Here is a 26,700-nt window from a genome sequence, read left to right as displayed (position 1 = left end):
GCGCGGCCGTGTTCGCAGCTGACGGACCCCGGGACGAAGCTCAAGTGGGAGGGGTAGTCGCCTCTCGCGACAGCCAGGCCGGCAGGGCCCGCCTCCCCCCCGCTGATTGGCTCAAACTGCCCCTTCTAAGCCTGTGATTGTTTCGGGTCCCCAATCCAGATTCACACCCCCCTCGACCACGCCCCCCGGTGCTGTCGATCACGTTGGGCCCGCCCCGTTCCGCCCCTCCTTGGCCGGCGGAGTCGATTGGCCCGTCGGGCCGGAGCGATGGAAAATCCGGGGCAGATTTCTGGTTGCTTTTGTTCCCACAGATTTGCGTGGAGCATTGTGAAAGCTAGGCGTCCGGCCTGTTTTATTCCTGAGCGTCACAATAGGGAGATAGCGGTGTCTTCGAAAAGCCGCTGGAGCGGGGCTCCGGAAACGCGAGTCCCCATCCCTGCTCTGCCTGCTGAGCTGTGTGACCTTGGGCAAGTGGCTTGGTCTCTGAGCCTTGGGCGCCTTCTCAGAAGATGAGGGTAATAATAACCGCCCCGGCGGCTTGTGAGCAGGTTGTGAGCTCATAGAGGGCAGGCGCCCTCATTTCTGAGGCTGTAGGCCTGCCTTGGCGATGTGATGGGAACAAGCTTTCTCCACTAAGTAAGCCTCCTTTCAGGGGGTTACTCCCTCGGCTCCGGAACCTGGAGGATGCAGATACACCCACCAGGGGTCAAGGAACAGGTGAACCGCCCCCTCACCTGGCATTTGCATTGGCACCGGATTACAGGCTGGGGAAAGGTGGGGCACCCAACCACCTTTAAATTCTGCAACTGCAAGCAGCTACAAATAAGGAAACTGAGACCCAGGAACAAGAAATTCATTCCTCCCGTACTCTACCTCTTAGTCTAAAGCCCTTATTTAGATGTCTTGTGATCAAGGATGCATCGTTCCCTACGAAACTTTATGGAGGCCTGGTATATGCCAGGTTCTAAGCCCTGAGCAGGGCACGAGCAAAGTGGTGCCCTCCCTGCCCTAGGGAGCTTAAAACAGACATTACAGAGCCATAGTTGGGGGGAAAAAGAAAATTTGTTTTCCACACCCTCTCCACATCTTGGACAAATTTTCCCAGAGGCACCCTGGTGTTCTTGGTTAGTGTAGGAAGGAGCAGGAATTCAGGATAGCTTCCCAAGGGTATTAAATCCATGTAGGTAGCAGGGGCAAGCTGGGTCTCCCCGCCTTATTTCCCCAGTCCAAACTAATTACAAATAATTGAATTAATCCTTGTTCTCTTTTACCTCACCTTTTTGAGTGATTCCATGGAAGTAGTCACATTCAAAAATCTACAAGATGAGGGAGTGAAGGAACATGAAGATCAAGACCATTAACACCTTTGCCTTCTATTGATAAACGAAGTTCCTCAGAATGGGATCTTACCAGCATTGGGGGTTCCTCAAATCCAGTCCAATTTGGCTGTGAAATCCTCAAGCTCTGGTGCCAAGCCAACCTGGATTTCAGTGCCAGCCCTAGCCTGCTCTGGGACTTTGGCTGTTCACTCAACCCCTCTGAGCCTCAGTTTCTTCGTATGTAAAAGGGAGTCAGGTACCGCATGGACCCCCCCCACCCCCCCCCCCCCCAGCTGACAGTGGAGCTCATACATGCTAATGGAAGCCATCCCTAGCTAGGACAACTAAGCCACAGAAGTCACTAGATCAAGGTCTCCCAGCCCCTGACAGCCTTTTTTTTACCACTTTTTGCTGTGGTATTTGCTACTTAATGTCTGCACTGGGTTGAATAGTGCCTCCCAAAAGATCACATCCACCCAGAACCTCAGAATATGACCTTATTTGGAAATATGGCCTTTTCAGATATAATTCAGGTAAGAAACAAGATGAGATCATGGTTAGAGTAGGCCCTAAACCCAATGAGAGTGTCCTTCTAAGAGGCAGGAAAGGTCAAGCAGAGACTCAGAAAAGGCCATGTGAAGACGGGAGCAGAGATTAGAACCAGGATGCCTGGAGCCACCAGAAGCTAAAAGAGGCAGGAAGGACCCTTCCCTAGAGCCTTCAGAAGGAACAGGGCCCTGTCCACACCTTGACTTTGGACTTCTGGACTCCAGAACGGAGAGAGGATAAATTTCTGTTGCATTAAGCCACCAAGTGTGTGCTTACTTGTTATGGCAGTTTTAGGACACATTATATCATGTCCCCCTCAACTTCAGCTCAATTTAATGCAACTCAATGGGTAATAAATTGTTACCCTACAGGATCAGACCCCACTAAGAGTTTGGGAGCCTCTAAGGAGAATGGGATCCAGCCCCCGCATCTTTAAGGAACTGGCAGCCTGAACTCCCTACCCCAAAGTAGACATGCTGTGTGCTCTGTCTGTAGGAGCTGTCCCTTCTGCACACTGTTCCCTCCCCCGGGAAGCAGCCAGGGGTCTCCCAGGGAAGAGGGGTGGACACCCACCTGGCAGTCCTTCGGAACATAATCTCTCACGCCCGGCCCTGATGCTGTCCAGTCAGGGTTCCTACTCTAAAACAGATTTCTTCTCTGTCCTATTTAGAGCTTCTCATTTTCCCGTTCTCTGCAAAAGGTAACCCCTGGATTCAATATTTCTCCACCTCCGCATTGACGTAGTGGAGGGGCTGTGGGGCTGAGGAGGAGGTTGGGGGAGGGGCACAGGACAGGTCAGAGAGTGGGGCATTCCTCCCCATAAGCAAAACTGAAGCTACAGTTAAAAGCTGGGCTGTGTGTTCAGATAAGGAAAGAGTCCTCACACAATGCAGAGTGGACAGCAGGTTCACCCCCTTCAGGCCATACTTGCCTTGAGCTTAACTCGGGGCCAGGGGTGATAGAGCAGTGGGCCCTGCTGTTGGGGAGCTCATAGTCGAGGTTGGGACAGTAGGTCTTTTTGCATTTCCGATAGGGCTGGAATGGAGCATAAATTAATATTATTTATGAGAAAGAGAGAGACTTGGAGCTCACCACAAATTCCCCAAACAAATGATTTTGCAGTGGAGATATGACGCGCCTAAGTCGGAGTTAGTGATACTGACTAAATTACCACAGTAGGTGATGACAGGGCTGAGGCCAGATTGGCCATCTGGGATTCCAAGCACAGCCCCGCCTCCCCCTCACCCCTCTCCACACACACACACCATATAGCCTTAACTTTTTCCTTTTCCTTTCTCGTTTATAATGGGGAGAGGAGCCTGGAGGCCAGGCTGGGATCAGGAACATGAAAACACCACTGAGACACAGATTAAAGAGTTGGGGCTGGAGGTGCACACCCAGACTCCCTGCCTGGATCCGCTGCTTATTTTTTTATGGGAATAGCTCATCAGGATGTGTGTGGTCTCAAGTAGGATGGACTTACTGAGTTTCATTTTTTCTTTGTCCTAGACCCTGCTTTCCTGTGACTAAGAGAGCAAAGGGACTCCAAACCTCTAATGTGAAAGCCTTAAGAAGTGGGTCCTGCCCTGGCCGGGTGGCTCAGTTGATTGGAACTCGTCCTGTACACCAAAAGGTTGTGGGTTCAATTCCCGGTCATGGCACATACCTAGGTTGCAGGTTTGATCCCTGATAGGGGTGCGAACAGAAGGTAACTGATCTCTCTCTCTCTCTCTCTCTCTCTCCTTCCTCTTTTTCTAAAAATCAATAAACATGTCTTCGAGTGAGGATTTTTTTAAAAAGCAGCATACTGACATGATCCTTGCCCAGTGCCTCAACTATAATGGCCTCCTGTGACTGCCATAACCCCATGTGACTGGTCCTGAAACTGCTGTCATTGTTCCCATTTCACAGATGCTCAATAGTCAGTCATGGACCCAGGGCCATACAGTTCATATTGCCAAGTCCATTGCCCGGACTCCGGCCCTCCAGGAGGAAAGCACAAAGTTGACTTGTCATTTATTCACTAGTTCTGCAAACCAAAGACTTCAAAGGTGTCTGTCATATGCCAGTTTTCCTGGCTGTGACTGCTAACAAAGTCCACCTGGAATCACAACTGGGCAGTTGTCTCAAACTGCACCCAGCCCTGTTTCTGCACAGCCACACGCTTTCCTCCAAGCAGACCTGCTTCCCAGGGTGTCTTTGGCCTTGGGCTAGATGTGGTGTTTCCCCCATGGGAATTAGCTGGGCTCTTATTTAAGATGTTGATTCCTAAGCCTGACCCCAGATACTGACTGAGTCAGACACTGGGGAGCGGGGCCTTGGGCTCTGCATTTGCCAGCACCCTGGTGATCCCCTGGTTTGAAAACTGCTATTGGAGTGGAGGTCATGCTTCTAGTCAACCAATAGCAACCACAACTATAATCAGTCAAGTTTATGTTACATGCCTTCCAGCCAGCCAGGATACTCCCTATTTTATTGATACATTGGGAAGCTGAAACTTGAAGAGCTCAAAGAAAAAACAACAACAAAATCATGGACACAGACAACAGTGTGTGATTGTGGGGGGAAGAGGGTATGGGGGGATAAATGGTGATGGGGAAAAATAAAATAAAGGGTGTAAAAGAAGTCACACTGTGGATGCTCATCATTAAGTTCTGCAGCCTATTTCTGCTGGATATTTGTTTTCCACATTTCTATGTTGTCTATATCACAGTAATGAAACGCTCTGAAAGCCAACAATTAACTCACTGCTGCTCTCAGTTTTGTGTGTTTTGTTTGTTTACCTTTTTTTACTCTGGAAGTTTTAAAAAAGACCTAAAGTCAAGGAATAGTGTAGTAATTCCCCATATAGCCTATTGCCCAGCTTCAACAGAAATGACATTTGCCATTCCTATTTTATCTACTTCTCCCACTCCACGCTAGCATAACATTTTCTTTCTGTAGTATTTTAAAGCAACTAAATTGGAGCATATATATGTATTAATGTGTTGTTGTTTCTGATTATGAGATAATACATGCTCCTTGTAAAGAGATTATATCTCACTAAAAAACAATGTAACAGTTAAAAATAACCTCACTCCTCAGTCATAACCAATGTTAACATTTTGAAATACATCTTTCTAGACACTCTTGTATTCATATATATTTTTGCACGCCTAGTTTTACAAAAATAGTATACTCCATAAAAATAGTATTGTACTCTACATTTCGTGATCTGCTTTTTCCACTTTACCTACTCCAGATGTCTGTCCATGTTGTGGACTTGTATAAATCACGGTTTTCAAGGACAGCCCAGAATCTTGTTGTTTGGATGTATGATGATTTATTCAACTAATTCCCTGTTGTTGGGCACTCAGGTTGTTTCTCTGCTCTGTTGATTGAGTTTCAAAAGGCAGTTCTGCTTACCTGGCCTTGGCACCAGGCTGCACCAGATGTACCTTGTGTAGAATCCTGCCTGACTTTCCGAGAACCATCAAGCAGAGGTAAAGATGGAGGGACTGGACTCTTCCCAGTGCCTAATCAAATTGTCACTGCTTGGTTTGAAGTCTCAAGACAAAAGACACACCCAGATTCAAGTGTGCGTGAAAATCACACCCCAAAGGCAGGTAACATATTGTTTGGGTGACAAGGTTTAACTCAAAATATGGAAGGTTTCTTTTTAAAAATTTTTTTAAAAATTGTTGACAATATTACAGATGTCCCCCATTTCTCCTCACCCTTGGCCCCCTGCAGCCAGCCCCTACTCACCCCAGGTTTTCATTGTCTATGTCCATGGGCTAGGCATATATGCATATATGTTCTCTTCCCATCCCTCCTACCCTTCTCCCCTCTGAGATTTGTAATTCTGTCCCATGCATCCATGCCTCTGGACCTATTTTGTTTGTCAGTTTATTTTGTTCATTAGATTCCATATATAAGTGAGATCATGTGAAATTTCATTTCTCTGACTGGCTTATTTCGTTTAGCATACTAATCTTCAGGTCCATCATGCTGTTACAACGGGTAAGAGATCCTTCTTTTTTATAGTTGCACTAGTGGCCCGGTGCACAAATTCGTGCACATTGAAAGGAAATTAATTAGAAGAAATATTTTAATATAGCTATTTGCCCTTTCTCTATAATAGAAGTGTCAACCAAATTCACGATTGACAATGACGGATGGAAACATGTGTGCGATTGGCGCCAGTGAGAGCTTTATATGTATCGTGCATGCGTGAGTCAACTTAGCCTTTTATAGACATAGAATAAACTTGCTTAATTAGACCTGCTTTCTGATTTAGCTAAACTTTTTCCAGCCCAGTGAAGCACCCCAACTTCTCTTTCAGGTAATTGTCAGCAACACAGCAGTAAATATCAACACGAAGCAGATTATTATTGTAGATCACATAGGGAGAACAAAGGGTAAAATATTTAACTGTAATAGTGCACCCCCTGCCCCGGCCCAGGCTGGGGGACCTCAGGCAGTGCCTCCTGCCCTGGTGTTGGGCCAGGGAACCTCAGGCTGCGCCCCCTGCCCGGTCCAGGCCAGGGGACCTGAGTCTGCGCCCCCCACCTGGCGGGGCTTGACAAGGGTGGGGCCGGCCAGGTCTGGATCTCACCCAATGGGGGTGGGGCCAGCTGGGTCTGCATCTTGTGCAATTTTGAGGTGCCGTGGGTGGGTGGGGACTTGACTCTGGGTCCCACAGAGCACCCCAGACTCTGACAGGAGGAAGATTTTCATATACATTTTACTAATTTTCTTTCATCTCTGACACTTTTAACAGCCTTTGAACGTGGGATGGATGGAGAGAGAGAGATAGATAGATATATAGATATAGATATAGATATAGATATAAATATAGATATAGATAGATAGATATAGATATACATATAGATATATAGATATATAGATATATAGATATATAATATAGATAGATAGACAGATAGATAGATAGATACACTGAGTGGCCAGATTATTATGACCACCTGACATTTGTAGGCAAATTAGCTGTACACTGCATCGTATGGGATATGGAAGCCGAAGGCCTGTTCGAACACCTTTGCTGTCTGCAGTTACCAAGATAAAACGTCTCCAATTCGCACAGGAATACAAGGATTGGACAGTCGAGCATTGGAAAAAAGTCATGTGGTCCGATGAATCACGTTTCCAGTTACATCATGCAGATGGCAGAGTGAGAATTTGGCAGAAACAGCATGAAAGCATGCACCCCACATGCATGAGTACAACCCTTCAAGCTGGTGGGGGTAGTGTTATGGTTTGGGGCATGTTTTCCTGGCATGATTTGGGCCCTTTAATTCTTGTGGGACAATGTCTGAATAGCACAACATACGTAAGTATCGTGGCTGATCAGGTTCATCCTATCTTGTTGATGGCATATCCCAATGGAGATGGCTTCTTCCAACAAGACAATGCGCCATGCCACGGTGCTCGTATTGTGCAGGAGTGGTTTCAAGAACATGAGGGAGACTCTACCTTGCTTAGGTGGTCCCCACAATCACCAGATCTCAATCCAATTGAACATTTGTGGGATGAAGTTAAAAGAACCATCAGGCAGCTGGTTCCACAACCATCAAATCTCACAGAACTGGACAGTGCTATTCATCAGGCATGGTGTCAGATTCCTCGAATCTCCCTTCAACATCTCGTGGAATCAATGCCAAGAAGAATTGCTGCAGTATTGAAGGCAAAAGGTGGCCCAACGGAGTACTGATGGGGTGGTCATAATAATCTGGCCACTCACCTTCAAATATATTCCACATTCAAAGGCTGTTAAATTGCGTTGTTTACCCATATCTTCAGAAAAAAATCACTTCTACTGTCATGGTAAACAACCTGCTTCCCTATTTATAATGGTCTGGCCCTCTAGAAACTTCAGCGTGAAATTATAGCTAATTTGCCTACAAACATCAGGTGTCATAGTAATCTGGCAACTCAGTGTACATGTATATATTTTAGAAATTAACCCCTTATTAGATGTATCATTGGCAAATATGTTCTCCCATACAGTGTGTTCCCTTCCCATTTTGATGATGGTTTCTTTTGCTGTGCAGGAGTTTTTTAGCCTATTAAAATACTAATGGCATATTTCACAGATCTAGAATAAATAAATATTCCAAAAGTTTATATGAAACCAAAAAAAGAGCCTATATAGCCTCAGCAATCTTGAGAAAGAAGAACAAAGTTAGAGGGATCACAATACCAGATATCAAACTATACTACAAAGCCTTTGTAATCAAAACAGCCTAGTACTGGCACAAGAATAGACATATAGACCAATGGAACAGAAGAGAGAACCCAGAAATCAACCCAAGACATTACACTCAATTAGTATTTGACAAAGGAGGCAAGAGCATACAATGGAGTAAAGACAGTCTCTTCAATAAATGGTATTGGGAAATTGGACAGATACATGCAAAAAATGAAACTAGACCATGAACTTACACCTTACACAAGAATCAACTCAAAAAGGATAAAAGACTTAAATGTAAGTCACGAAACCATAAATATCCTAGAAAACATAGGTAGTAAAATTTCAAACATCTCATGTAGGAGAATTTTCACTTATACATCTTCTAGGGCAAGATGAACAAGAAAAATAAACAAATGGGACTATATCAAAATATGGAAGGTTTCTTTTTAAACAAACATACCAGAGCTCACCTAACATAGTAACTCTCCTTCAAAGTAGTCACCCCACAAAGCAGCACTCTCATTGCAATTAAACTGTGATTGCTTGAAAATACATCAGTGAACTCCTTTTTTAAAACTGTCTCCAGAGACTGGTGTAAATCATTTTTTAATGTACTGTATGCTGGAGAGCCTCCATGCTTCAAGGTGGAATATCTGGAGACAGCCTGTGCTGGTAAATTACAAACAGGATAATGTACTCGGCCTGGTTTGAGCAGAAACATGTATTAAATTATAACAGGGAATTCAGAGTCTCTAGCAGGGTCTGAGAGCCAGGAGTGGATATCATTCTTGTATCTTTTAAAAAATGTCCATGTTCCTTGCCTGTTTTCTTATCAGGTTTTATATCTTTGTTTCTATAAATTTTTTAATTGTTGACAATATTATAGATGTCCCCCATATTCCCTCTTTTTGTCCCCCTCTCCCCACTGAAATCTATTATTCTGTTCCATGCATCCATGCCTCTGGACCTATTTTGTTTGTCATTTTATTATGTTCATTAGATTCCACACATAGGTGAGATCATGTGATATTTCGCTTTCTTTGACTGGCTTATTTTACTTAGCATAATAGTCTCCAGGTCCATCCATGCTGTCGCAAGGGTAAGAGCTCCTTTTTTTGTTTCTTTGTTTGTTTGTTTGTTTCTGTCAATTTTTTAGAGTTCTTTAGATATTAGGGATATTAGCCCTTTATCTGTGTTTTATTTTTAAATTTTCTCTCCCAGTTTGTCATTGCCTTTGACTTCATTCTTAGTGTTTGTTTGTTTTAACCTTGAAAAAGTTGTTTTTATTTTTATGTAAAGTTAAATGTATTGATGTCTTTTTATATTGCATCTGGATTTTGGGTTGTGGTTAGAAACCTTTCCTTACACCCAGATTATAAATACATTAACCCATGTTTTCTTCTATTATGTAGATGGGTTCATTTTTTCATATTTAGACCCCTGATCCATTTGAAGTTTACTCTTATGTAGAGTATGAGGTATTTGCTTTTGAAACCGTTTTTATTAAATGTATTAATTAAACCAGGGGATGCAAATTAAAATGCTTTAAGGAGCCAGGCAAAGAGTAAATGAGTGAAACTATATGGCAGAATAAAATAGGGAGTATTGAGGTCTGTGGCCAACCATAGATTAAATTTAGTAGGTGTATTAGTTTCCTAGGGCTGCTGTAACAAAGTTCTGCAAACTTGGTGGCTTAAAACAACAGAAATTTATTTTTTTCAGTTCTGGAGGCTAGACGTTTGAAATCAAGGTGTCTCAGAGCTCTGATGGAGAATCTGCCCCAAGCCTCTCTCCCAGCTCGTGGTGATGGCTTCATAGCTCCATCACTCCCACCTGTGCCTTCATCGTCACGCAGCCTTCTTTGTGTGTGTCTGCACCCAAAACTTCCTCTTCGCATAAGGACATCAGTCATTAGATTTAGAGCCCACCCTAATTCGGTTTGCCTTCATTTAACTTTGCAGATTACATCTGCGAAGATCCCGTTCCTAAATAAGGTCACGTTCATAGGTTCCAGGGGGACACTATTGACCCAGTAGAGAGAGGGGAAAGCAGAATTGTCTGGAGCCCCTGTGGCCGCACTCTGAGAGTTTGGGGACCCTTTGTAGATATCTTACGTTGCTGTCAGAATCATCTCTGCTTAGTGATGAAGAATCTGCTGGGTTGGGAAATTGAAACTTCATTCTGAGAATCGATTTTGAAAAGCATTGACAGCTTGTCCACACAAAAAGGAAGAGGAAATCCAATGGTCAACTCTTCTAAGTCTGAACTAACAGATGGCCTGTCCCACAGCCGTGCAGAAGACAGGCTTGTTCAGTATGAATATTTGGGTTTCCCATGGGAAGCCAGGCCCTGTTATGTATTTTCTGTGACCGTAAGGTGTGAGTTCCTTCAAATTCCTCTGTGCCAAAAGAGGGTCCAGGAAGGAGGAAGATGGTGCCTTCCCTGGCCAGTGGCAGAAGGGAACTCCGAGATCCTGGGAGGGTCAGAAGGACATGACATGCCGTTGCGGCTTTGAAGACAGATGGGGCCATGTGAGAAGGAATGTGGGAGCAGAGAGTGGCCCCGGCCTATAGCCAGCATGAACCTTAGACCTACAACCTCAAAAAAGTAGATTCTGCCACAACCTGAATGAGCCTGGAGGCAGATTCTCCAAGAGTCTAGCTGGGTGACACCGTTGTTTTCACCTGTGAGACCTGAGCAGAGAACCTAGTTAAGCCTGTTCAGATTTCTGCCTGTAGATTGTCAGATGATACATGGGGGTTGTTTTAAGCCACTAGGTTTGTGCTAGCTTGTTATGCAGCAGTAGAAATTAACACATCTCTGCTCTTGGTGAATTTCTAGGGGTGGAGACACTAGATGGGGGAGAAACGGAGATTTGGCATTAGGCAATTTCTTTCTTCTGTTGCACCTCCATCCATATATTCATCCATTCCGTTTATAAGAACTTCTGTTCCCTGTGCAAGACATAAGATATTAAAATCAACCAGTGTGGCTTCAGAGGTTGATAGGAATCAGACACACGTGCCCTCTTCTGGATAACTAGTAATGAAGACCAGGGAGCCAGGTATATCTAACCACATTTTATCCTGGCGTCTTATAAGTTCCCAGGGCTAGAAGTAATCTTGGTAAAGTCTTTTAACACAATTCCCCCTTTGGGGTAACGTCCCAGAAAATTGCATTCCCTCACCCCCCAAAAAGAACCAAACAACAAAGGCTTTTATACATCACAGACCTGGGTACACCTAGTAAGTTACTGTCCACCTCCCAGTAGCTCTACCTCATAATGTCGAAGATGAGAGGTGTGAAAACTGGCTTGTGGCAGGTACTCAATAAATGTTAGAAGTTGGGCTTATGATCCTCAGGTGTAACACTTATTGCACACCCCTCCCTGATATCATGTTGTTAAGCAGCGTGACCCAGAGCAGGGATCCTGAGCAGTGTCCTCACACCATCACAAAGCTGAGGACTAGAGCAGGGACTTGCAGCTTTGGCTGCATATAAGCATCATCAGGGGATGGCTAACCACGGCCGTGCTGGCCCGGTGAGGAGCTGGCCCGCTGCCTAGAAAGATAACCCACGGAACCCTGAGCATCGAGGTAGCACGTGGACGGCGCAGGCCAGGTTTCAGGTGGGTGGAGGGTTTGGTGCTGAGCAGGTCAGTGTAGGGTTTGAAAACCATTTTGTCTCTTGCATGATTTGGGACTCTTGTGTTGAGGAGCGGGTGTGAGGACGGAGGGGAATGGGAAAGCCCCCACTCAGGCAAGGGTGACCCAAGGCCACAAGAATGGGTGGGAGTCGGGGGGCGGGTGTTTGATCATGGAGGAAGATCATGGGCAGATGTGGCCCTTTACCTTCCCTGTCTCTGTTGTGGGTTGAGTTGTGTCCCCCCAAAAATATGTGTTGAGGTCCTAACTCCTGCTCCCTGTGAATGTGGCCTCATTTGGAAACAGGGTCTCTGCAGATAAAATCAGGTTGAGATAATGTCATTAGGGTGGGCCTCATCCAGTAGGACTTGTGTCCTAAAAAGAGACACAGGAAGGAGGCCTTGTGAGGACAGAGGCAGAGATGGAGGGATGCAACCACAAGCCAAGGGACACCTGGGGCCACCAAAGCTGGAAAGGCAGGAAGCGTCCTCCCCTAGAGCCTTCAGAGAGACAGCCTGCCAGCACCTTGACGTCAGACTTCTGGCCACCAGAGCTGTGAGAGATCTTTGTTGTTCTACCCCCTTCTCCCCCCACATCCTACCCCCTGTTTGTGGTGCTTTGATAGTGCAGACCCAGGACACTGATCCAGTCTTCAAGGCAAGGGCCTGGAATGTGCAACACTGCTGATGAACTACCCGAAAGCCATTCCCAACTGTTCTCTCACTGTCTCAGACGACAAAGGTTGGAAAACAAAAATTTTACATGCCCACGTCCCTTGCATTCAGGAGTGACCGTGCAATCCAGTTCTGGTCAATAAGACCCAAGTAAGTCTGCCCAGGGTTAGCTGAAAATGTCTGCTTCTCTAACAACGGGAAATGTGTCAGGCACACCTGCTCCCTCCACGTCAGAGCCCCTTTGATCTCGGCATGGCCCCAGCGTTAGGGGTCCGTGGCTGCTGTCTTATTACCTCGCAGTGGCAAGCACGGAGACTCGCCCAGACTCTGTGCCTGGCATCATTCAGCTGCTCAGCCACACTATGGCATGAGAAAAATAAACTCATGTTTGTTCAAATTAGGGGGTTCTCTTCTACCTGCGGCTGAACGCTTTCCTAGCTGATATCATGCTCCGCCAATAGGAACCTTTTCAGACCCCTCTTCCCTCTGGTGGACCAGAGAGGGTGAAGGTGGGAGCTCTGGGGGGAGGAGTAAACAGATTCTAATTCCGACTCTCACCCCTTCCCTCAGTGCCCCCAAACTATCTACTTTACAAGATGGCAGGAGAGTAGGTAGGGGTCTTACAAAAAGCTCAATACTAAAAACAGTCAGGATCTACTTTACAAGATGGCAGGAGAGTAGGTAGGGGTCCTACAAAAAGCTCAATACTAAAAACAGTCAGGGTCAGAACTGTCTCATCTTGCCTGGACTTTGGACTCTTGGCACCAAATGGGTACCCCTTTCTTTAGTGTGTGTGTGTGTGTGTGTGTGTGTGTGTGTGTCTATATCACAGACACCATCCTCCTCCCCAGCTCAGCTCAAGCCATTCCTGAATCAGAGAACATTAATGGCAATAGGTCATCACGGTTGCTGCCATTTATCGAGTGGGTTCTGTGCGTGGGGCACAGAGCAGTAAATCCCTTGCCAAGGAACAGACAGCTAGTAAGTGACAGAGCTAGGCCTTGAGGCTGGCAGCTCACCATGCCTCCTGCCAAGTCTGAGCTAAGGGTTTTGGCACTGACAGCAGGAAGGGCAGAAATGCCAAGGGACAAAGCACTTTCATGTCTCATTTAACCCTTGTGGCATGGTTTGATATCAATGGATCATTATCTTCACCTGGCAAAAAAAAAGTGGTCAGGCCTGGGGGGAGGAGAGTAGACACTGCAGAGCTTGGACTAGAACAAAGGTTTCCTGATCCAAAATCCTGCTCCCTCTAGAATGGCTGAAGATTGAGGCTGGGTTAGGATTGCAACTCATGGGTGAGAAGGGACACTGTAGAGCAGTGGTTCTCAACCTCGGCTGCACATTAGAATCACCTGGGAATCTTTTTAAAATCCTGATTTCTGGGCCTCGTCCTCCAGAAATTCTGTTTCTTTGTTACGGGGTGGGGCCACAACATTAGTAACAAAGAAACAGAATTTCCGGAGGATGAGGCCCAGAAATCAGGATTTTAAAAAGATTGCCAGGTGATTCTAATGCGCAGCCAAGGTTGAGAACCACTGCTGTAGGGAGAGTTTCTTCAACACAGTGCAGGTGACCCTGATGTCAAGCATTAACTACACCTGTGGAGACCTACGTAGCAGCGGCATCTCACTCGGTTCTCCTTTTACAGATGATGAGACTGAGGCTCAGAGAGGCCCCTTGTCCTGTGTGGAAAGCCAGTGAGGACAGACCCGTGTCTTCTCCACTATGCGACCCTGTCACATTGGGGGTTTCCTGACCACACAGAGGCCTTTGCCCTCACATGTTAACCACAGCAGCTTTAATATATACATACCAGTATGTATGTTTGTATGCTTTTATATGTATTTGGCTTATGATTTTGTTTGAAGTGTGGTTTCTGTGGCTGACAATTTTTTAAATCACTGATTAATGTGTCACATGTGATTCTTTCATGTATCTGATTCTTGGCACTGAGACTTACTTTCTTTTACGCAGGAATAGCATTCCACGAGGACATCTGTACAGAACGATCAGAACCATCCCTGGCTGTACAACACTCTAAGGCCGTACTGCATGTCCCAGTGGAAGGTCAGTCCTGTTGATACACACATACTAGTACCAATGACTTAAATTATTTTTATTTTTAATTCTCACCCAAGTACATGTTTATTGATTTTAGAGAGAGAAGAAGGGAGAGGGAGAGAGAGAAACATCTATTGGTTGCCTCCTGTATGCACCCCAACGGGGTTTGAACCCACAACCCAGGTATGTGCCCTGACCCAGAGTTGGACCCACTACCCTTTGGCTCTCTAATCAACTGATCCATATCAGCCAGGGCTCAGTTGTTTCTAAGCTCCTTGAAAGAAGGGACCAGGTTTAGTACTTTTTTTTTTGTCACTTTGGGTTTTTAGCTCTATATGGGTGCCTTATACACAGTAGGCACTTATCAAATGTTTGCTGATGGTTGTTCCTTCAGCAAAGTTTTTTGCAATGCATCTCCCAAACAAACACGTTCTTCTGTAAAGATTATGGTACTGTGTCAATTTCTCCAGTTAGTGGGAAATCTTTCCTATCAGTTATTATTTGTCATGTATAATTATGGTCCTACCCAAATGCTTGGAAAGTAGGATTTTTTTTCAAAATCTTGTTAATATTTCCTTGTAACATAGCATTAACCCCAGAATAGGAAAGACTTGAGCGGAAGAGAAATTTAGAAGTCAGATGAGTTAATTTCTTAATCAGCAGATGAAGGAACTGAAGTTCACAGAAGTAAAGGGCTGTCAGGGACCACCCAGTCAATCCACTTGTTAGTCTGCGTTGGGAGCTGATTTCTGGTACAGAAAATTGATGATTCACACATTTTCAGGTTTTTTTTATCATCTCTATGTCACCTAATTTTTCTGTATTACAAATATGATAACATTTTGCAACATCACATTCTATTCACTGTCAGTCCATGCATGCTTCTATCATTAGACATGGCTATCCATGTGGCCTGTTAACTCAACAGCTCTCAGAACGCACGGACCATGTTTGCTCATGGTAACTAGGATGTGTAAGGTGATCAATACAGATTTGTTGAATGAATGAAAGTTGGACTGACACACAGTGTATGACTTTCTCATCACTCCAGTGTTCCACTTAGCATATATACTAGTGATAAAATGAATTCGTGCATTGGGGCTTACAAACTGGAGGCTGTCCACCTCTGTGGCATGGCCATGTCACAAATCTAAACCTTAGTCAGCCTGCACTTATGGGCACAGATGTCAATCACAGTCCCCCAACTCAGCTTTAGCTAGCTTAACTTAGAAAGTAGGACCTGCTGGCCTTCTCAACAAATCCCCGACTTCCTGGCCAATCGTGCCCTGTTTCCACATTGCCTTGTCTAACATTCTATAAAACTCGCTCTTTCTCAAAAGCCTGTGGGAAGAGGGTCCCACTGCTGGTGAGGCACTGTTTGTCCCCAACTCATGGATTGTTTTTCCGTGAATCAATGACATCAAACTTACTACGAAATTGTTTTAGCTTTGTCATTTAACACTAGATTATTCGGTTTAGTTGCGATGGGATTTTAGCGAGAAATATCTTTGGCTGCACTAAACAATGGCATTAAACATATAGGGGTTACTTTTCTCACATGACAAGAAATCCAAAGATGAGCAGTGCCCATGCTGCTCCATTAGTGAAGCTCCGTGATAGCAGGGACAGCGTCCTTGGTTCTTTTGGACTTTCCTTATGGTAGCAATATGGCTGCCATATTGCTACAGCTCTAGGCATTACATCCTGTAGTCAATACAAGAAAAAAGGAGGAAGGGAGAAAACCTATAGATGTTTCTTATATGACCTTTAGATATTTCTTATAAGACAAAAAGCAAACGCCCTCCCATAGATTTCTACTTAAATCTCATTTGCCAACATTGTGTCTGTGGCCACCCATGCCGCAAAGGAGATGAGGAAAGAAAGTGGCCAGGATCTGACCAAAGGCTTGGTGACTGGGCTTCCTCACTTGCACCTTTGCCATCACCCTTCGAGAAGCAGGCCCAGACTAGCCCGCTGGTCCTGAGATGAGAATGAGAGACAAGTGAAGAGGAGCCATCCCAGTGGAGCCCAGCCTGGATCAGGCAGCCTCCATCAGACCCCCAGATGGGTGAGTCCAGAGCTTCCCTATTGATCAGCTGACCCTCAACCTCCTGCAAATGTTTGAGAACTAATGTTTGTACAAAAACTCACATAATTTAACACGAAGGCAAACCAATTAAAAAATGGTTAGAGGACCTGAACAGACATTTCTTCAAAGAGGATATATATATGGCCAATAGACATGAAAAGATGCGTAGCAGTATGGCTGCCATATTGCTACAGCTGTAGGCATTACATCCTGTAGTCAATACAAGAAAAAAGGAGGAAGGGAGAAAGCCTATAGATGTTTCTTATATGACCTTTAGATATTTCTTATAAGACAAAAAGCAAACGCCCTCCCATAGATTTCTACTTAAATCTCATTTGCCAACATTGTGTCTGTGGCCACCCATGCCGCAAAGGAGATGAGGAAAGAAAGTGGCCAGGATCTGACCAAAGGCTTGGTGACTGGGCTTCCTCACTTGCACCTTTGCCATCACCCTTCGAGAAGCAGGCCCAGACTAGCCCGCTGGTCCTGAGATGAGAATGAGAGACAAGTGAAGAGGAGCCATCCCAGTGGAGCCCAGCCTGGATCAGGCAGCCTCCATCAGACCCCCAGATGGGTGAGTCCAGAGCTGCCCTATTGATCAGCTGACCCTCAACTTCCTGCAAATGTTTGAAAACTAATGTTTGTACAAAAACTCATATAATTTAACACCAAGGCAAACCAATTAAAAATGGTTAAAGGACCTGAACAGACATTTCTTCAAAGAGGATATATATATATGGCCAATAGACGTATGAAAAGATGCTCACTGTCACTAATCATCAGATAAATGCACACTAAAACCACAGTGAGCCCTGGACAGGGCGGGGGGAGGTTAGGTTGGTTGGAGTGTTGTCCTGTACACCAAAAGGCTGCAGGTTCGATTCCCAGTCAGGACACATACCTAGGTTGTAGGTTTGATCCCCAGTCAGAGTGTGTACAGGAGGCAACTGATCGATGTTTCTCTCTCACATAGATGTTTCTATCTCTCTATTTCTCCCTTCCTCTCTCTCTAAAAAAAATCAAAAACATATCATCCTCTGGTGAGGATTTTTAAAAAAAACACCAAAACAACCGCAATGAGATATCACTTCACACCTGTCAGAATGGCTATCATCAATAAATTAACAAACAAGTGCTGGCAAGGATGTGGAGGAAAGGGAACCCTGGTGCATTGTTGCTGGCAATGCAGATTGGTGCAGCCACTATGGAAAACAGTATGGAGTTTCCTCAAAAAATTAAAAATGGAACTAACTTATGACCAAGCAAATCCACTTCTGGGTATTTATCCAAAGAAACCCAAAACTCTAATTCAAAAAGATGTATGCACCCCTATGTTCAGTGCAGTATTATTTACAATAGCCAAGATATGGAAGTAACCTACGTGCCCATCAATAGATGCTTGGAAAAAGACATAGGTATAAAATAGAATATATTAGCCATAAAAAGAGTGAAATCTAACCATTTGGGACAACATGGATGGACCCCAAGGCTATTATGCTAAGTGAAATAAGTCACACAGAGAAAGAAAAATATCACACGATTTCACTAATCTGTGGAGGCTAAAGAACAAAATAAATGAACAAACAAAACAGACAGACTCATAGATACAGGAAAAAACTGAGGGTTGCTAGATGGGAGGAGGGTTGGGGGGTAGGTGAAAAAGGTGAGGGGATTAAGAAGTATGAACTGGTGGTCAAAATAGTCACAAGGTTGTAAATACAGGATGGGAAACACAGTCAACAATCTACAATAATAAAAGCATAATACGCTAATTAGACTAGATGTCTTTCCAGATGAAGCTTGGACTGTGAGGGAAGCCCAGGTCCTGGGTGCCAGAGGGAAGCCAATGCTGGCAGCTGGGGGAAGTAAGGCCTACTCTTACACGAATTTGGTGCATTGGGCCTCTAATGTTGTAATAATTATGGATGGTTCCAGGTGGGTACTGGACTTACCAGGGTGGTCACAGTTTAAGTTACATAAATGTCTAATCACTATATTGTATACCTGAAACTAATATAATATTGTATGTTGACTAATTGAAAACGAAAAAAGAGGAGAAAAAAACCTCTTGAATCTGCATATTGAAAGATCACAACTTGTCTCAGAAAAATTAACAATAAAACAAAAACAAAACTGCACTAATACAAAAAAGAAAACTAATTATTGTAATTTTTAAAATACACATTTTTACAACAGCTTTATTGAGATATAATTCACATACCCTATAGTTTACCCATTTAAAGTATGCAATTCAATAGTGTTTGGTGAATTTAGAACATTTTCATCATCCAAAAAAGAAGCCCTATAGCCATCACCATCACTCCCCATTTCTCCCCAACAACCCCAGCCCTAGGCAACCGCTTACCTATTCCCATCTCTATGGATTTGTCTATTCTGGATTTCATATGGATTGAATAATACATTGTGTGGTCTTTTGTCACTGACTTCTTTAACTTAGTATAATGTTTTCAAGGTTCATCCATGTTGTAGCATATGTCAGTATTTCATTTATTTATTTTTGTCCCCCCTGCCAGTTTATTGACGTATAATTGACAAAAGTATATACTAGTATACTTAAGGCATATAACCTGAGGATTTGATATATGGATACATTGTGAAGTGATTATCACAGTCAAGCTAATTAACACTCTCATTACCTCACAGAGTTACCATTGTTTATATCCCTTTAGCACATGTCAGATCTACAATACAGTATTGTTAACTCTAGTCACCATACTGGGCATTAGATCCCCAGAATTTGTCCATCTTATAGTTGAAAGTTTGTACCCTTTGACCAACATTAATGATTGCTGCTTTGCGATGTTTTCTCACCTGTTGCTATGGCCATGATTACCTGATATAATTGGCAAAACTCATTGTTTACCCCTGGGTGAGTAGCAGAGCATTTATTAAGCAGGCACTGGGGTATGGCAAAGAGGTCCAAGACGTTGTCTCCCTCAGGGAGTTTATATCTCTAGCTGAGGAGAAGAAAGCCCTTAGGATCATGATGATTTGCTATTTTGGTTTCTCATATTATCACCTTGAACAGCAAAGAAAGCCACTGTGTGCCAAGCATTACAATAGGTGCTTTGTATATTTAATCCTTAACACAGCCTGGCATCAGGAAGGATGCTTTTGGCTGTGTGTACCAGAAAATCTAACCCAAAGGGGATTAAACAAAAAGGAAGTTCATTGTCAAGAAGTCCTCAGGTATTAAGGCCCCAGAGATAGTTAATGCATTGGCTTCAGGACACTGTTGAGGACCCAAGCTTTCTGTCTGTACCTTCTTTCCTCCTTTGTGTGTCAACCTTGACCTTAGTCTGGCTCTTCTCATGTTCACAAGTGGCTGCACTGTTCCAGGCATCACATCTAGCATCCAAAAAAAAAAAAAAGAAGAAGAAATATTATCTCTCTTTGTGTATCGATTTTAAGGGCAAAACCAAAAACCAAACCAAAACAAAATCTTTCCCCGAAGCCCCTCAGCTTCATTGACCAGATTGTGTCACATGCTCATACTTAAACTAACCACAGACGAGGAATAGAGTCATCATCATGGCCCCTGGATGTGCCTTCTGGGGCTGGAGCCAGCCTCTTCTGAAGCCCATGGCTGTGCAGAGTGTGGAAACCATAATAAATTTAGGGTTCTGTTTCCAAATGAGGACACTGAGGCTCTGAGAGGTTATGTAACTTGCAGGAAGTCACATCTGGCATGCTGTTGTGCCAGGCTTCCAACCCAGATTTGTCTGACCCCAAATGTCTCTCCACTAGACCACCCTGCTGCTTTACATGAGGTGGCAAGATGGGATGAGGACGGGCTTAAATTACATCATTATAGGTTGTTGTTACCCTTTAAGTATCATGATCATTGTGGCCAGCATACTCCATTAGAGTCAACTTTTGATCATCATGTAGGTGCTCTGTAATCATTAATTTTACAGCGAGGCAGGTATAATGTAGCCTCGGATAACCACACAGGCTCATTCCAACATTGTCTGAAGGCCAAGTTGGCCAGGTTAATCACCTCCACATGTGGGAGCAGACTCGCAGCCTCCTGGTACACGTTTTTCCTTCTCTTCTGCCCTGTGGCTAGTTCTCTGAGAGTGAGCCAATTGTCTGAAGGCCAAGTTGGCCAGGTTAATCACCTCCTCGCAGACTTGCAGCTTCCTGGTACACATTTTTCCTTCTCGTCTGCCCTGTGGCTAGTTCTCTGAGAGTGAGCCGCCACACTAGGACGAGGGAAGGAACATCCCTGGACCCGGTACTAACCCATTGGCCATAGATAACTGTGGATTAGACCAACCAGCAGCAACCTCATTCTCATCACTCACTTGGAACTCACACAGCACTGCACGTCACTAGCACGAACACAGGCCGTGTCATACCCCACTCTCCCATTGATTGTGTGGCACCCTCTTCATTCTGTCTGGGTCATTCATGGTCAGTGACATTGGAAGCAAGAGAGAGCTGGGAAAACCCAGAGCTTTGGAAACCTGGGTTCTGTAGTTCCCGGCTGGGTGGCCTTGGGTGTGCCACTTATTCTCTCTGAGCCTTGGTTTTCTTATCTGTGTAACAGGTGGTGTCTTACAAGGCTGCTGACCATGAACACTGATGTCTGATGTGTGGCTGGGCCCCCAAGAGCAGTGGCCATGAACGTCATTATGGTTGGGCTTGGGCCAATAACATTGGGATGAGCAGTCAAGGCTCCCGAGTGAAACTGCTGAGTTTATAAACTCTGGTGCCAACTTCTTACAGCACTTGGAATAGGGCCAAGGCGGATTCAAATGGAGTGAATTGATCTCCTAATAGCCACAGGACATCTTGGCATACTCTGAAACAAGAGCTTCAGTTTTCCTGTGCATGCAGGCTTCAAAGTCTTGTGAGCTTCCTTGCTTTGTCCAGGGAAACTAGAAAAGAAACATTGAATGGATTTATGTTTCTGTATGGGTGGGTATATTAGCTTCCTCTGGCTGCTGTAACAAATTACCCCAAATTTAGTAGCTTAAGACAATACAAACTTAATATCTTATAGTTCTGGGAGTTGGAAGTCCGAAAGGAATCTTTCAAGTTAAGAAATCAAGGTGTCCGCAGGGCTGCATTCATTCGAGAGGCTCCAGAGGCGAATCCAGTTCCTTGCCTGTTAAAGTTTTTAGAAGCCACTGGCATTCCTTGGCCGGTGGCCCCTTCATCTTTAGAGCGCATCTCTCCAACCTCTGCTCCATCATCCTGTCCCCTTCTTCTCCGCTGACCTTTTCACCTCCCTCTTATCAAGAACGCTGTGATGACATTGGGCCCTCCAGATAATCTCTCATCTCAAAACCCTTAACTTAGTCATAGCTGTGAAGCCCCTTTGCCATATAAGGTGACATATTCTCGGGTCCTGGGATTAGGACGTGTGCAGCTTTGGGGCCATTATTCGGCCTGCTGCAGTGCGTATAAAGCAAACCTGTGGTGGAGGGGATGAAGTGTGCATCAAATGTCCCATGTGCTTGCCGCTCCAGTCAGCGATCATACTCCTGGGGAGTGAGACAATCTGCAGAGGACCAGGAAGGGATTCTAGATTATTTCTGAAGAGTAAGAGAGAGATTTGGCTTTACTAATACTGGCTCTGGATTGACACTGACTCTCTGTGTCTTTGAGAGCCCAGACAGGTGGACAGACCCCACTGGCTGGTTTGGCAGACAGTAGTTAATGCAGTAATCACCCTTTTCTGAGGTTTTGCTTTTCACAGTTTCAGTGGCCCACAGTCAACTGCAGGCCAAAAATATTAAATGGAAAATTCCAGAAATAAATAATTAAATTGTGCGCCATTTTGAGTAGCGTGATGAAAATTTGTGCCGTCCAGCCCAGGACATAACGCATTACTTTGTCCGGCGCTGCCATGCTTAGACACTCCCTGCCTTATAGTCACTTTGCAGCCGTCTCGATGATCAGAATGACTGCTGTGGGGTTGCAGTGCTTGTGTTCGGGTAACCTTTATTTTCCTTAATAATGGCCCCAAAGTGCAGGAGAAGTGATGGTAGTCATTCAGATATGCCAGAGAGAAGCCATAGAGTGCTTCCTTTTAGTGAAAAGGTATATAATGTGCAGGAAAAAACATAGTACGTATAGGGTTCAGAGTATCTGCAATTTCAGGCATCCATTGGGTATCTTGGAACATAACCCCTATGGATAAGGGAGGACTACCCTACAGGGCGTTGGTTGACCATATGTAGTAGGACTGAAAGGCAAAAAGGAACCTGAGGTAACACTGAGGGGGAGTAGGTGTGGCCCCTTGGGCTTGGTCATGCTGCATGTGGTCACTCCTCACCTATCTCCCAACATACCTCCTGTGGGAAGAGGGAGGCTTTCATAACAAAGTCCCATTGACCTGTTTGTTAGCTCTTAGGATATTGTACATAGGGTTGTGAAGTATTGGCTTGGGAAAATGGATTTGCAGGTTATATACCTATCTCATTGAGTCCTAACTAAATTAGACATGTGCCTTAACAGGATTCCTGCAAAGAAACTGTAGACTGAAGGAAATACTCTCCTAATAAATCAAGCACAAGTAAAGAGCAAGAAAATTGCAGAGACAACTGTCTTATTTGTGGAACAGATTCTTTATCAGATCTATTCCAAGGTGAAAACAAAAAACAGTCATCCAATCAGACATCAAAGGAACACAGCCCCAAATTCCAAATGATCAAAAAGTCTATTAGAAACATGTATTCAAAAACCTATGAACATTTACAAAAATCCTCACCCCAAAGGCTTCTTTCTGCCTTGTATCAGTAATGATGGAAACTGTCACAGTTAGTAAGAGATTAAAAAAACAATGCTTAATCTTTTATTCAGCACTCTAAAAGTTTTATTTTGATTACTAGAGGCCTGGTGCATGAAATTCGTGCACTGGGGGAGTGGGTTGGCCCTCAGCCCAGCCTGCACCCTCTCCAATCTGGGACCCCTCGGGGGATGTCCGACTGCCACATCCCTCTCACAATCTGGAACTTCTGGCTCCCAACCGCTTGCCTGCCTGCCTGCCAGCCTGATCACCCCCTAACCACTCCCCTGCCAGCCTGATCAATGCCTAACTGCTCCTCTGCCAGCCAGATAGCCCCCAACTGCCCTCCCCTGCTGGCCTGGTCTCCCCTAACTGCCCTTCCCTGATGGCCATCTTGTGACGATATGAGGGTGGCCATCTTGTGCAAGGGCGTGATGGTCAATTTGCATATTACATCTTTATTATATAGGATGGGCTTTTATTGTGCATAAAATATAAGAAGAGTAATGCATGTGTACAATTTATAAATTTTAAAATGCACATATAGCCCTGGCTGGATGGCTCAGTTGGTTGGAGTGTCCCATCACCAAAAATGTTGCGGGTTCAATCCCTGGTTGGGTGCATACAGGAAGCAACTGATCCATGTTTCTCTCTCACATCGATGTTTCTCTCTCTCTCTCTCTCTCTCTCTCTCTCTGTCTCTCAAATCAATAAACATATCCTCGGGTAAGGATAAAAAATTAAAAAATAAAATAAAATACACATACATTGTGGGTACATGCTGTAAAGTTTTTGTCTGGTGGAATTCATGATAAAAAAATACAAAAAACCTTGGGAGATTGCTGCCCTAAATAATTAATGTCTACTAGCTGTCAAAACAAAAACACCAAATTAAACAATTTATAAAACATTTTAGCTTTGTTTTATGTAATCAAGAACTACCTAGGGAGATGACTATAAGCAAATCATAAAGTTGTAGACATTTTTGTTGGTGCAGAGAAACTCTTCTATAGCAAAGGTGTTTGGCAGAGTTTTAATTTTTTACAATTGGACAGAGGAGTCCCTTCCCCTCTCCATATCATCCTTACTTCTCAACAGAGTGAGGATTGGGTGGAAGGGAAAGAGGTTCTAACAGCCAGAACGTCGTGGGGACAGCTCTGGCTCCCCAGCCACACATAGATTTCTGGTCATAAGTGTACAATTCATCTACTGAGAAGAAACAGTTCTGGGTCATTCTCTCCTTCAAGGCTTTGGTAGGAAGTGGAGACCAACATCCCTCCTTCCCCTTCACCTGGAAACTGTACCTGGCTGCAGAGATGGAGGGTGGAGGTGAATGTGTTTGGACAGTTGCTGGGGATTCTTATCAAAGGCTTCAAGGAGAGCTTGGCTGAGTTTATGCACAACATTTGCATGTAAATGCCTATGCCCATTTTTTTTAAAACAGGGTTTGTACATTTCACCATATATTTTTTCTTTTTTTAATGCTCACTGGGGGATATTTTCCCCCCATAGCTTTTTAGAGAGAGTGGAAGGCAGGGAAGAAAGGGGCGGGGGAGAGCAAGAGCGAGATAGAGAGATAGAGAGAGGAACATTGATGTGAAAAAGAGATACTGACTGGTTGCCTCCTATACTCGCCCCAACCTGGCTGGGGATGAAACCTGCAACCCAGGTACATGCCCTTGACTGGAATCAAACCTGGGAGCCTTCCGTGCATGGCCCATACTCTTACTACTGAGCAACGCCACCCAGCACCCTTTCCCCATATTCTTAAAGGGGTCTTTCTATATTGAAAAGACTTGAGAAAGCATCATTCTGAGCTCAGGCTATGTTCCGGCTGTGAGACTGTCACTTCATCTCTCTGAGCCTCAGGGTTCCTAGACCATGGGACAGAACTGCCCCACCTTGGGTTGTTGTCATGGACACACAGAGTCCATGTTAGCATTTGCTGACTCCATCCTCCTCCCAGGGACTGCACAGGCCTCTCTGGGTTCCTGGTGACCAGTTTCCCCAGCAGCCTTTTTGTTTGTTTGGAATGGTTTCTTGGGGTCTCCTAGAGGAAAGATTTTCAGCTGAGTTCCAGAAAATCACATTCTCCCCCTCCTGTTTGGAGGGCTCCCAACTGCTCCCTTGGTCGCCCCGCTGAGAAGAAATGATGTTAGGAATGTTTATCTCTTGAGCAAGTGGCACAGCTCCTTTCAGCAGAACAAGAAGAAACCACAAAAGTGGGTGCAAGGTCTTGCCAAAGCATGGCGCTGCGGGAATATCCTTTTTTTTTTTTGTCCTGCCTCAGCCCACAATGCCTTCGAGAAGGCTGAGTCAACCGGCCTGGCAGTATCAGCTTTCTCAGCCCAATCGTGGTTATTTTATGTCACAAAACACAGTGGTGGCTCAGGACCCAAGAGACTGGGGTCCTCAACTCCAGATCTCAGCCTTTAGGTAGCAACACGAGGGGCCCCCTGTGATCAGCATCTCGGCCTCCTTCCTGGCCAGCAAAGAGGTGGCATGGTCCTCAGATGCCCTCTCGCGTAAAGCAGCGAGGTGAGTGTGAGTGTGGGTCTGTAACATGATGTGAAGGGCCTCTGTTCTGGAATCAGATTGACCCGGGTTTGAATCTCGGCTCCCCCACTTAATAGTTGTGTGACCTTGGGAAAATTACTCAGTCTTTCTGAGCCTCAGTTTTTTAATCCGCAAAATGGCAATAATAAGCATTTGTACCACAAACTGCAAGGGTAGTTGTGAGAGCCGAATGGGATCATCGTTATAAAGCGTTCAGCACCGGTCAGTGCTGACCCGTGGAAAGAGCGTAAGTGGAAGCTGTTGTCATTTCAGTCATCTGATTATGAAATCAGAGAATTAGAAACTACAGAAAAATTCACAGGAAACCAGAAGCACTCATAACCCCATGCCCTGGAGATACATACGGCTAGACTCTGGTTAGGTTTCCGTCCAGCTGTGTTTCTACGCGTGTGTATTTCATACTCGGCTCGTGGTTGAATGAGTACAGCTCACATATGTATACACAATGGTTCTTCTTAATACCAGGCAGGATGTTTCTTAACCCAGTTTTTTTAAAACTTAAAAACATATCGAGAACATTTTCTCCAAATCCTTACATTTTACCATATTGCATATTTCCCCACACTTGGATGTTTCTGAAATTAGCATGCGTTTCAGGATCAGTGTCAAAAGAAACGTGCCAGCCGTTTCTTCTCTCTCTCCCCCCTGAAAAAGGGAGTTATGAAATGTGTGAGACACGTAATGAATGATGATGTCTCAGATCGAAAGAAGCGTGGCATCTCATTCTGAAAGATGCTTCTTAAAAGGAACGTGTAGTATTCTTAGGTGCCTTCTCTATAAGTCCCTTAATTGACCTCTATTTTTGCGCATTTTAGCTCCTACCAGTTTTTCACT

General features: G+C 44.7%; 1 long non-coding RNA gene across 1 annotated transcript in view; it reads left to right on the top strand.

The window, feature by feature from the left end:
• Positions 1-13,919: 13,919 nt before the first annotated feature.
• LOC102245979 overlaps positions 13,920-26,700 on the top strand; it is a 30,422-nt gene continuing 17,641 nt past the window's right edge. The window contains exons 1-2 of the long non-coding RNA XR_313367.2: positions 13,920-14,194; positions 14,354-14,446. This is a non-coding gene — a long non-coding RNA (uncharacterized LOC102245979). The remainder of the gene's footprint in view (positions 14,195-14,353; positions 14,447-26,700) is intronic.

The sequence above is a fragment of the Myotis brandtii genome, unplaced genomic scaffold (assembly GCF_000412655.1).
Source record: "Myotis brandtii unplaced genomic scaffold, ASM41265v1 scaffold165, whole genome shotgun sequence".
NCBI lineage: Eukaryota > Metazoa > Chordata > Mammalia > Chiroptera > Vespertilionidae > Myotis > Myotis brandtii.
The sequence above is the reverse complement of the archived record's forward strand: the minus strand, read 5'-3'. Positions and strand labels throughout refer to the sequence as shown.